The sequence below is a fragment of the Passer domesticus genome, chromosome 5 (assembly GCF_036417665.1).
Source record: "Passer domesticus isolate bPasDom1 chromosome 5, bPasDom1.hap1, whole genome shotgun sequence".
In the NCBI taxonomy this organism is placed as follows: Eukaryota; Metazoa; Chordata; class Aves; order Passeriformes; family Passeridae; genus Passer; species Passer domesticus.
In genome coordinates this window covers 75,025,554-75,037,993 of record NC_087478.1, presented here as the reverse complement: position 1 = coordinate 75,037,993, position 12,440 = coordinate 75,025,554, and the positions used below count along the sequence as shown (strand labels likewise).

General features: G+C 46.5%; 1 long non-coding RNA gene across 1 annotated transcript; it reads right to left on the bottom strand.

Moving 5' to 3' along the window:
• Window positions 1-658: 658 nt before the first annotated feature.
• Window positions 659-12,073, bottom strand: LOC135301007 (uncharacterized). The gene is made up of 2 exons (XR_010362763.1): window positions 11,944-12,073; window positions 659-4,866 (listed from the first exon to the last, which is right to left on the bottom strand). It is a non-coding gene; the product is annotated as an uncharacterized LOC135301007 (long non-coding RNA).
• Window positions 12,074-12,440: the final 367 nt, after the last annotated feature.

The following is a 12,440-nucleotide window of genomic DNA, read 5'->3' as shown; positions in this document are numbered from 1 at the left end:
GGACAGGAATGTCTGTGGTGTCCAGTGATCCATCAGCAGTGGTCCTTTGATGGAAGGAAGATCTAGCAGCAGAAATGATGCTTGCAGAGGGAGAAGGTTATAGGAAAACTGCAGGAATCACATGGTGCCTGAAAGAAAGCACGTCCACAACAGTGCATTAAAAGCAGAAAGCCTCTTTAATGGAAACATAAAAGAAACTAGATCTGGAAAAATCAAAAGGCTAATCTAATCCATTTCAACCAAAAAACATGGTACATTCCCATGATAGAGCTTTTATCAGCTATTAAACCAACACGACATTTACTCTTTCCACATATTTAACAGGAGGGTTAATCTATCCAGGAAAAAATGGCACTGGGCAATGAACAGTGTCCCCTGTGTTTAAACAGAGATAGGCCAATCTCACCAAAGACTTAATATTGAGTCACAGGTCGTAGAAGGAACAGCTTTGTTAAGGGTGTAGATAAGCATCATACAACAAGGAGAGATTTTTCTGAGCCTGTATCTGATGAGGAATGACGGGGTGTACGTTTCTCCCTGAGCTTTTCCCAGCCACGTTTTTCTATAAAATCACAGTCAGTAAGTTACAAGTCCCAGCACACCACGTACTTGATCTGTTCTGCCTCAAAATAATGGACAGGGGAGTGTTGTTTAGCAATGTGTCACCTGTCTCTGTCGTGCCTCTGAAGTCACTGGAGCTCATGAGGTGTGAGATTGGGAGGCACTGTGGGACTTCAGTAGTCACAGATCTGAATCCTAAGGTCCCGTGAGCCCACAGGGACCTTACTCTGCCACGTTGCTCAAGGGCCCCCAAGTTGCAGCCAGGTCTCAGCAGCTGGAGTGAAGTGGTGACAGATGGAGGGTGAGCAGAAGTACCAATGTAAAGAAGGGCTCTAGCTGGATCCTTGGGTGTCCAGTGGTAGCAAGAGAAGGTTTTTGCAGAGGATGATTCATCCTCTTTACTGCTGTGGTCTAGACAACTGCATAACTGCATTATTTTCTTCAGCCTGCTGTTACAAGACAGTGAGGGACAAGAAAAAAACAATAGAGACTTTCTGCATAAAGTGCTCTGATGAGTCACAGCTTTTTGTCATGGCCAAGGTGCACACTGCAGAATACAGAGAAGCAGAGACAATCCACCCATTTTTCACCATTATCTACCAAATTAAGTCCATCCTCAGCACTGGGTAAGACAGGAAAATCACGCATTGTAGGGAAAGTTTATAGTGGAAAAGTTCACCTTTACAAAGAAATGCAATCACTTGCACTTGCAGAATCTAAGTCAAAGGGGAAAAAAATGTTTGTGGCTGTTGGAAACTCTTCCCAGTTCACACATAAAGGACATCTTAAGACAATGTCATCACAGCCACAGAGAAGGAGTTCTCTCAAGGCTGATGCTAGTTGGAATGAAAGTAGCCTTTGACCTTGGAACAGGCCAGTCCCACAGAGGCCCCTCCTGTCTCCTGCCAGGTCTCCGGGTGCCAAAGGGAATGGTGTGGGTGACACTGGAGCTGCCAGGACTGCAGGGCCTTGTGGCCTGTTGTGGGAACTGCAGGATTTGAACCGCTCTTGGGGTCTTGAAGTGAGTTTATTAGGTGTGACTAAAAATAAAGTAATGGCAGGCCAGAGCAGCTGCAGGAGGGAGATTCCCATTGACCTCTCATCCACTGGCAGATCCATGGGAATGCAAAGACATCTTGAGCCATAGGAATGCGTGGCTGCCTGCCAGGGCTAGCAGAGGTAACACTGTCTCCACCAACACTGACACCTGCCTTCCTCCCCTCCCCCAGCTTCTGATTTCCCAGTGTAGAATTTGCCAGCAGCAAAACAGCCAAACTTTCTGCCTTTGCCACCAGAGCAAGTGGGGGAAAGGGAGAAAGCGTTTCATCCTTGGAGATACACAAAAGTCACCTGGACATGGTCCTGGGCAACTGCACCTGGTTGGCCCTGCCTGAGCACAGGGGGTTTGGCCAGATCCCTGCCAGCCTCAGCACCCAGCAAAGGTTCTGAGTGTTAAGTGGTTATGCAAAGGTTAAGTGGGACCTTCATTGTCATCAGCTTGCTGCAAGCCTCAGCAAGCCACAGGTCAGTCAGGTAGGACATGCTGCAGTTCCACAGCAGAATACTTCCTTGATTAAAGTTTGAAACCTGTTGACTGCCTCTCCATCCAGAGAACACTACTGGGGCCCTTTCTGTGAACACTAAGTTGCTGCCATCCTCCCCATATTTCCACTTATGCATTCTCCAGATCTTTTTTGTCAGACTGCAACTGTACGCGAATCCAGAGTTTGAGGTCTTTTTTTAAAAAAAATAAAATTCTAGTGTTTTTATTGATGATGGCTTTTGTTTTTTTAAGGTGTGGGGTTAAGGGACTGAATCAAATGAATGTAACAAAACAAAAACAAGCCTATTCTCAGGGCCAGTGAGTTGCAAATAATTTTTAAAATGCTTGTAATTACATCATCTCAATAAAAAAATTTAATATAAAAGCAGGAATGCCAAATTTGTTGGTGCAATCATTGCTACAAGGCTATTTCTTTTTAAGAGCCATGGTACCTAAGAGTATAGCACACAGCAGCTGTTCTCAGTCAGGAAATGAAACCTGCAGGCTCCCCCTGCCCAAACACGTATGAGCAGTGCCTTGATCTTCCCTGGGAAGTGTTGTTCAGAAAAGTTAAGGCTGTCCCTTGAAATATTTACTTTGCTTTCTGTCCTGAGAGATAAGCCAAGTACTCCTCTAATGACTGGATGTGTGTACCTGGTTCTCCTTCCTTCTCTTGAGGTGGACGTAGAAGAAAGAAGAAAAACCAAAAATGAGTTGCTGTGATGACTGATGCATCTTTTTATCCCGCTTAACAGGCCAGATCAAAGACTGTGAGAGCAAGAGGTTTTGAAGAATATTCATCTTTGCAAAGCAGCCCAGAAACCCAGCCCCTCTCTTCCAGCATAGCAGGACTGTATTTTCAAGTGGTCATCCCTAACCAGGAGGGGAGGGGAGAGCAGGATGAGGTGGCACAAACTGTTCCCTGCTGTCCCTGTCTCCTGCATGGTGGGGTTGCTGCTGCTTTTGACAGCGTGAGGCCCCTGGAGGGTTTTTGAACATCCCTGCTCCAGAGATGCCACCAAAAGCCACACCAAACACATCTTTGCACCAGAGAGGTGCCATCAAATGCCATGGCAAATAAGCAAACACATCCCTTCTCCAGAAAGGTGCCACCAAATTCCACAGCAAACACCTCCTGTCAGCGGCACACAACCCACAGCCAGTGCTCTGATGGGAGCAACTCAAGAATCACAGAATGGTTTGGGTTCGAAGGGACTTTAAAACTCATCTCATTCCACCCCTGCCATTAACAGGAACATTTGCCCCCATCCCAGGTTGCACCAAGCTCTGTCCACCCTGGCCTTGGACACTTCCATCCAGGGATGGGGCAGCCACAGCTTCTCTGGCATACTGTGCCAGGGTCTCGCCATCCTCACAGGGGAGAATTTCTTCCTAGTATCTAATAAAAACCTATGCTCCTTAAGCTTAAAGTCATTCCATCTTGTCCCATCACTCCATGCCCTTGTAAAAACTTGAACTTTCATGTAGGCTTCCTTCAGATAAAATCAAGTCTTTCTAAGGTCTCCCTGAAGCCTCCTCCAGGCTGAACAACCCCACTCTCTCATCCTGTCCTCTTAGGAGAGATGCTCCAGCCCTCCGATCATCTTTGTGGCCCTCCTCTGATCTTGTTCAACACATCCATATCTTCATGGCAGGTTAAAAGGTTTGGATCCCATCTACAGCTCAGGATGACCCATGACAATCTGGCTGGTGTGTGAGCTAGGAGCACTCAGCTGCTCCTTGCTCAGTATTTTTTTTTGTTTACTTTCTCTGGTGTTTTTAAACACAAAGGCAAAGAGTAAGCAGTAAGCAAACCCCTTTCTGAGCCAAGACATCAAGAAGGAAACAAGGTGTGTTCCACCACAATTCAGTCCCTTAAGGCCATTTTCCTTTAATTTTAGAAGAGGAAATAGATGTATCCTACACCTTGGCACAGCTTTCTTTTGCACTCTGAACAATAGAAAATGCTGTAGGTCAAAGGCATAGTGGAAGAAGTTCTCAGTGGTTTTGGCTATTGCTCCAGTGAGGTTTAGTCTCAGCTCAAGAACTAGTCTTGCATCCAGAGAACATCCTTTGGACGCTCTGGGACAGAAGAGGCACAGCAGTGCACGTTCAGTATCTCTTCCTTCCCATTTTCAAAACTGACTGAGCTGCAAAGGAAAGCTTCCAGGCAACACCAGCACAGGGAGCATGGACAATGCAGAGGTTTGCAGAGCACAGCTGCCACAAGCATGGTGGTGCAAGATTCCTCCATCCAGCTCCCCAGCACTGACCCGGTGAGATTTTGCAAGGGTGTCAAAGACCTTGGTGACTGTCCACACACCCTGAGGACCTACAGAGGCTGCAAACAGCAGCATTTTTTAATTATGTAGGAAGAAAGGTTTTCACTTCTCCCAGATGCGACGCCACCTCTGAGACACAAGCAAACAAGAAAATGCTGACCTCAGTTTGAAACCCAAGCAGCTTCCAAGCAACACAGAAAGAGCCACGTAGGAAAGATGTGAGGAGAGAAAGGATGCATTGCCACAGCATGAAGCCCAAAAGCAAACATGCTCATTAATCACCTGAAAGAAAAGGTTGGTGTGCCAGTGTAAGTATTCCAACAGCACAGGTGGATCTACCACAGGTCAGGTCTGTCCATACCGGATTCCCAGGCACCCAGGGATCTGCTGGTTACACTGGGTTCATCAGGCACACCTTGCTCGGTTCTGCTGCAGCCTCCTCACCACACAGAACTGGAAGCTGAGGTAAATTGTATCCACCTGATGAGAGAAAGATGCAACTTCATGAGCTACTTCAGAAGAAATGTCCCACTGCACACTGCCATCCCGCCGTGTCCAGCAAGAGGGAGGAAGGGAAGGTTTGCAGCCTGGTTCAAGCTTTCACCACCCCGAGCAACTCCAAAGAGCCCAAGAGAGAGCCAGGTGAGGATGAACTTCCCAGGACCCACTTCTAAAATAACCAAGGACATGAGGTGTGAAGAAATCAATGCCAGGGCAGCCAGAACTGTGGCACAAAATGTAAGACAGGACTGTGCCAACAATGAACAAAATCAACCTGTTTCCTCATTCTAGGTGTCCCTACCTGTTTTCCTCAAGCCACAGAAAAGTTTTGTGTCGTTTTGAAGTCAGGGCAGAAAAAGAAGGGCAAGAGCCTGTCTTCCCACCTTCATCCCTCCATGCTCTTTCCTCACCTTGTTGCCTTGAAAAAAGGGGGAATGGGGTGTGGAAGCTCAGCAACCAGCTCAGCCTGAGCTGAGTCCAAGAATGCCAATGTCACCAGCTAATGAAACAGCCTTTTTCCTCCTCCCATGTGGCAGTACTGTTGTATCCCTGCTGTAACAGCCCTCATTTGCCCAAAAGGGCAGCACTGACAGTGCTTAATGACCATCTTCCAGGGTTAGTTGTCATAACTTGGGCAACCTCTCTACTTACTGACCGTCTCTCCACCCCTGGCTAGATGTCCAGTGAAGGGTAAGGCTTAGGTTGTCACTCTGCAGGACACCCATTTCTTGTGATTCCTGGCAGACTGTACAAATTTCTTGTAATTCTTGGCAGACGTACAAATGGGAAAGAAATAATCCGGCAATTGCTACAGAGAACTGGAGCAGTACACCTGTTTTCTTCAGTGTTGTCTATTTGTCAACTAAAGCAAGTGTGTGCATCTCCTCCATCCTCAGTGCCAGCACAGGAACCAGGCTGAGATATCTATTGAAAACCAGGCAGACCCTCTTTGTGTGACTGCTGTCACAAACTACAACCAACATTTAGGGGGGAAAAAAGGAAAACAGTACCCTCCCATAAGACAGTAGAGGTCGTTATGGCTGATACGATCAGTTGTAAAACCTGCAGGGACACATCAATCTCTCTGCCTCCTGCAAACACCTCTGCATAAAGTTTCCCAGCATCTCAAAGTGCTGGAGAACAGCCACAACAGGAAGAATGATAACTGTTCAGGAATTAGAATTGATCTCCTACTGCCTGATAAACACTGTTAGCCTGGGGTTGTTGACTTGAAGCCAAGTTCCGCTAAGCGGACAAAGTTTCCAAGTCAACCCTTCCTGGTGTTTGACAAGGTGAAGGGAAGCAACTGAAGACAGCTCAAACAAAGCAGGTATTGTTTCCAGTAGGCTGCGGAAAGATGTGAGTGCATGACCCGTCAGAAGAAAGTGAGGAAAAGAAGCAGGGATTGCATGAAAGCTGAGGCAAGCAAAGAGTCAGTTTGGATGATCCGACAAGGAAAACAGGGAGTGTTCCCCACAGGAAGGGCCAAGGTCAGTAACTTTCACTTGGCCATTGTGTGCTTGCAGGATCTGAGCAGAACTCTATTCAAAGCCCTGCAAAATGAGGACTCCACCTCCTCTGTACCAAAAGTTAGTAATTTCCTGCATTAAAATGTGTCCATTTTCCCCCCATTTAACTCCATCTTAATTCTGCTTCCAACCATTAGCTTTCACTGTGCTTCTATTCTCTAACTTCTGTAAACCACGGCATTCCCACATGGAGATCCTTACTATCTGCAAGCAGTGCAACTCTTACTCTTTTTTTTCCAGCTAAGTGTCTTAGGCTGCAATGCAAGACATAACCAAAAGTATGCATTAGCATTTGTCAAAACAAGGTGGGGCAGTTTTCTTTATCTCTTCCACAAGGTATCTGCAGGGATATCTGCTGTTAATGGGCCATTGAGTGTCACTGCATGACTGATAAAATTCCATCATCCCATTGTGAGATGCTCTTCATCCTGCTCCTCTCAGGGGGAGGAGCCAAGCATTCCTACCTGGATATAATCTGAGATTTGGAACTCCAGAGACAGCCTTTTCCCACTGGATTCCCAGAGAAAAACCAGACCCATCTACACCACCACAGGACCTTCAGAGGAAAACTCCACCCTTCTCCAGGATCCCTGCTCCAACAGAACCACAGCTGGCACTGCAGGAGGGCTGCAGGCACCATTGAATGGGACACACCATAGGGTGTCAGGTTGTATTCTGACTCTGTCAGTGGGGTTTTTTCGTACTACTGCATTTCTATTTTAATTTTCCTAATAAAGAACTGTTATTTCTATTCCCTTATCTTTGTCTGAGAGCCCCTTAACTTCAAAATTGCAATAATTCAGCAGGAGGGTGTTTACATTTTCCATTTCAAGAGAGGCTCCTGCTTTCCTTAGAGGACACCTGTCTTTTCAAACCAAGACAATAAGCAAGGGAGGAACTGAAGCTCCTTAGTGGTTTCTTGGAGGGGCTGCTCCTGGCCCAGAAAGCTGCAGGACACATCCACACCTGTTTCTTTGGGTGCTGACCAGCTCTTTCCTGCAGGAAAGGCTCCAGAGAGCGCATCAGCCTATTGAGAACTGATATGAAACAGAATGGGGAAAGGGAGGAACACACATTGAGGTATCCTTCTGGTCCCATGAGAACCCAGATAACCCAACAATCATGCTTCTTCCAACCCTCCAGCTAGAGTGGGAGGTTCCCTCTCCACTTGGGAATGACCCTGGGGAGATTGCCTGAAAATACAGTATTAAACACATCAGCAAAAGAAGTTGCCTGTGTCTTCATTTATTTTCAAAATATTCTTAGTATTGGTGAATGTTCTTTTGAACTTGCTACCTCATATATTCTTCCTCCCTAACTCACGTTCCAGATCACTCCTAAAATTTCCATGGAATCAACAAACAAGGATAATTAATGGGCAGACAAATTTCACATTTCCAGCACTTCACCAAGGAGTTAATTCACACAATCTGACCACCACTGAAATTTCCTCAACCTTACACAGAACAGGAGGAAAATGGGCCAGAGAGATCTGCCATCCCACAGTAACAATTTCATGCATGAGGTGACACCTTTGCTCTGCTAAAGCCAGTGGAAATTAGGGCTGTATAAAGTCTGTACAACACAGAGATCTCAGCAGTGTCCATAAAATATATCCTATCCAGGAAAAATTGAGGGTTTAATACAAAAGTAAAGCTTAACCCTCACAGCAACCTTCTCAACCAAGTAAATTCCCACCCTGCAGTGAGAAACATGACAATTTCTTTTTGGTACTTTGCAGAGACCTGTATTCAGTCTTGACATCAATCAAATCCCAACACAGATGAACTGACAGGACAAAATCAGCCTCAGACCTAAGGCCTCTCAGGGACCGAGGCATCCAGTGTTGTCAAGTCATGTATTTCCCAACTGGAAGAGCTTCAACAGAGATAATTTCACAGCAAAAGGCTGTTGTGCAAAACAAAGGACCCACTTCAAAAAAACAAGCCAAGTCCATCTCAAGACTTAGATGGTCCAACTTCCTAAAGTTGGACCCACAGTTCCTAAACTGATTAACCCACAGTTTCCATTGAAGTCAACAAAACCCATGGATTTGCATGGGAAGGGGCAGAGGAAAGGTGCTCAGTCCCTGCTGAAAAGCCAGCAACAGAACATGGCTACAGGTGTGAGACGCAATTGTGAAAGGGTAAATGGTTATCCAAGAGAATTTCACAAAGAAGGAAATATTTTTCATTCAACCCTAAGTCTTTCAGGAAATCATTCATTTTCCAAATGAAAACATTTTCTTTAAATTCAAAACAACTGTTTTTCTCCCAGCTTTTGTTTACAAAAGAGGGAAGTGTTTCAGCTCTGTCCTTTTTCATCCTTCCTCCACAAAATGTCAACCAAGCCTTGTGTCTTGGGTTGGGAAGTAAATTTTCAGGAAAGAAAAAGAAGTGTTGTGAGGCTTTGCTGAACAGCCGTAGCTGGTGCTGCTGCAAAGGGGAAGGAAGAGAAATTCTGCTCTTCTTCACCTGTTAGTGATGGGCACAAGGCTATTTGTTATGAGCTCTTTAGACCTCAAGGCTTTCTGTCAGAAAAGCAAAGGGGAAAATCAATTTATTCACCTCTTCACCATTTAAGAGCCGTTTAAGCAGTCCTAATCACAAAACAAGGATCTAGTTCACTTCTACTTCTTCCACCTTGATTCTTTTTATGTAAGACAGATGCCTCCTGTGGGTCACAGCCACGTGTGTCTCTACACAATGAGTGAGCAATTCCCAGTCCACAAAATAAATGTCCTGTTTCTTTACTCTTTTGATCTCCTGTTTCACTGCAGTGTTGCCAGCATCCCTAGGAAGCCACATGAAAAATTCTCAGGCTTTGTGGTATAACTGAGTCTCTCCCTAAGCCCAGCTTTGCCAGGAGTGGGGACACCTCAAATGTGACACCTGCTCCTGTCCTCCACCAAACTAAGAGCTGTGGTAATAATGTGACCAATTGGGCATATGATTTGCTAATTTTAATCTTATGGATGCTGAAACAAAACAGAATAAAGATCACTGGCCATGGACATGGGAACTGACCCTGAGTATGTTGGCTGCCTTTTGCCTCTGTGAAAATCGACGCCTTAAAGTGTAACCAAATTGAGAACATATTGGTAAATCCATCCAATTACAGGAATGGATGTGGGAAAGAAGTGTCAGCCCAGGGGCAACTGTGAGTAGTTGTCACAAAGCAGCAGGAGACAATACACTGCTTCCAGGAGCACCTGCAGAAAGCAGAGGAGCACACAGCTCCATCTGAGACTAACAAGAGGAAAAAGGGATAAAAACATAGTAAAAAACCAGCTCCCCAGTTCTTTCTGCTCCTGTTACGTGTCCTCGGGAGCAGCCAACACAACCTGCCTCACCCTAATCTACAATAAGGAGTCTCTCTGTGCAGCCTCAGATGTTAGTCTGATACACCCAGGCCCTCCCACGTACTCTCACAGCCCTGCTGGTGCCAGCACCAGCCCTTTGGCAGCCACCACGCACACTGACCTGGTGAAAATAACCTGCACAGGAGGAAGAGGCTGGTTTTCAGCTCCTCCGTCTGACTCACCGCCCAACCACACAAGCAGCAGTGCTGCTGTAAGATGGATAGTGGGTAAAAGCATCCCAAAGTGGGGAGAGGAGTGGGAAACCACAGCCCAGCTGGATCCCACTTGGGCCAGCTCTCCGTGGCCATCTGCCTCCCATGGTGCTCCATGCTGCCATTCCCTTTTTCCTTTCTGACATCTAACCCAACATACCCACAACTATTTTCACTTTCAAGCAAACCAGGCTGGAAAACAAAATTCCTGGGGCAGTCTTTGCACACTGTCAGACAGTGTGGCTGTTCTGCTATCTGTGCTTCAGAAGAGCTCATATGAGCACAGCTCTCTGAGGCTTTCAGCTGCAGCCCTCACCACTTACCTTCTACCTTTCAGTTCTACCTCCCCATCTGCTCTGTGCAGCCATGTGAAACTGACCCAAGAGTTTTGTTTCAGAAGAGTCTGTAGCTCCTTTGTTGGGGGGTTCATGGGGAGCAGAGGAACAACAGTGGGGTAGAGGAACATGGAAGACAAGTAGCACTTCCATGGTTCATAGGGGACACCCAAGTCCCCAGAGCCAGATCCTGCTGTCTTTCATTGGTGCTGCCCCTTTATTCACCCTGGAGCACCATGTACCTCCAAACAACACTGTTGTCTGCCACTGGTGAGCTCCTGTGTCAAGACCACCCTGTGTGTAGGCTTTAGAGAGAAGCCCCATCCTTTCCAAGATAAAAATCCACTGGAAACAAAGTTAACTTCAGTACACATTATATCTGATTATCCAAAACACAGCACAGTCTCCTGGATGCTTCCTTGGCAGAGTGACACACACTTCCAGCACCATCTCATCTTTGATGAGGAGCTGGCCACAGGAGTAACCACCTCCACACAAGATTGCTGAAATTTCCAGGCTCTGAAATCCCCACGATATTCACTTGCCAGCTCACACCAGTATTTTGATCTTCACAGCCTCAGTGAAGATGAGCTGGGGAAAGATGATGCAAGGTGGGTGGGTGTTGCTCTACTCACAGAGGCAGCAGGTACTTTCCTAATGTCCCTGATTGCCCCTGAGACACTTCCCCTCACCTTGAACCCTTCAGGTCCTTTGCTGCCTGGTAGAGTCCAAGAAAGATACTGAGGGGATTTTGGGGGTTCAGTTTTGTCATTTAGCAGCATATGAGGAGTCATTAATTAATTTAATTTAACTCTGCGAGCTGCTATTATTTTTTTTTTTACATCTTTACACAAGTACGACACTAGGTGTGTGGATCTTTGCTTGCATTGATAGTCAACAACTTCAGAGCCCTACAGAAGAGCACAAATGCCTGCCAAAGACAAATTGCTTTCGTTCTCTTCACTCCCTCTACAAGGAGGCAAGAAGGATAATTGCAGTAGGTGTTGTATTCCCCACCCACATTTTTTTCTCACTGCCAAACACATTGCATCAGGAACAATTAGAAACTTTTTCCTTGTGTGGGCCCTTAGCCTACATATAAAATGCACAAACATTTTTCTTCTTTAAAACTAAGCAAAACAAAATCCCACCTCCTATATGGACTCACTTTGAGGGAGCCAGTTCAGCTGATAAGGTGAGGAACTCAGTGGGATAGCTACAGCCACAGAGGTAACGCTGATCTCCCAGCCTCAGGAAGGGAGAAAAGGATGCTCAGGCACTTTTCATTCCATCAAGGAGACAAAATGAGAAAGAGCTTTCTGAAAGTTACAGCTGCACACGTTCACCACAGAAGGATTGCATAAAAGACAGCTTAGATCTGCAGCTATTTCTGCTTCTGCCAGTGATGGCGTGTTGTTCCCCAAAGGACCTTCCCAGGAAGCAGGGGTCTGTAACTCAGGGTGATAAACTGGCACAGCATGGCTGAAACCAGATGGACATTAAACACCTGACCCCAGCTGGGAACTGGAACATCCATTCCCAACACTGAATGCAGAAGCACCAAGTCAGCAGCCATCATCAGCCTGAGAGCCCGGCCACGATCAGTGCTTGGCACTTACCAGACAGACTGAGAGCAGTAGGTGATGGTTCATATTTAGACATCAAGGCAGGTGCAAGCAGTGCCTGTCCAAAGCAGCATCCTCATCTAGAAGAGGTGCTTCAGTCTCAGCTGTGTCTTGGGATGTCCAGCCCAGACAAAAAAAAAAAAAAAAAGCACAATGCATAATCCTCCACAAGCAGTTGCAGCAAATATTTCAAACAGCAACTTCATTTTGTTTCATGCAGTCACTTTTTAATGCTGGTTAGTGCTCAGACCTGTCCTGTGTGCCTGATCCCACTACCCCGTGTCCACCACACAGCAGGACTTCACAGGAGTTGCAGTTACCAGCAGCTGAACTGCAGGGCTGGGACTTCATTCTTGAGGGGCCCACTGGAGGCAGTAACCCCAGAGCATGGGGCTGTGGGTGTGGGCTGCCAGGGATCACAAGGGGAAGGCCTGCACTGGCTGTGTCCAGCTGGGGCTGAGGCCAGAGAGGCAACGTTTAGCCCCAGCACT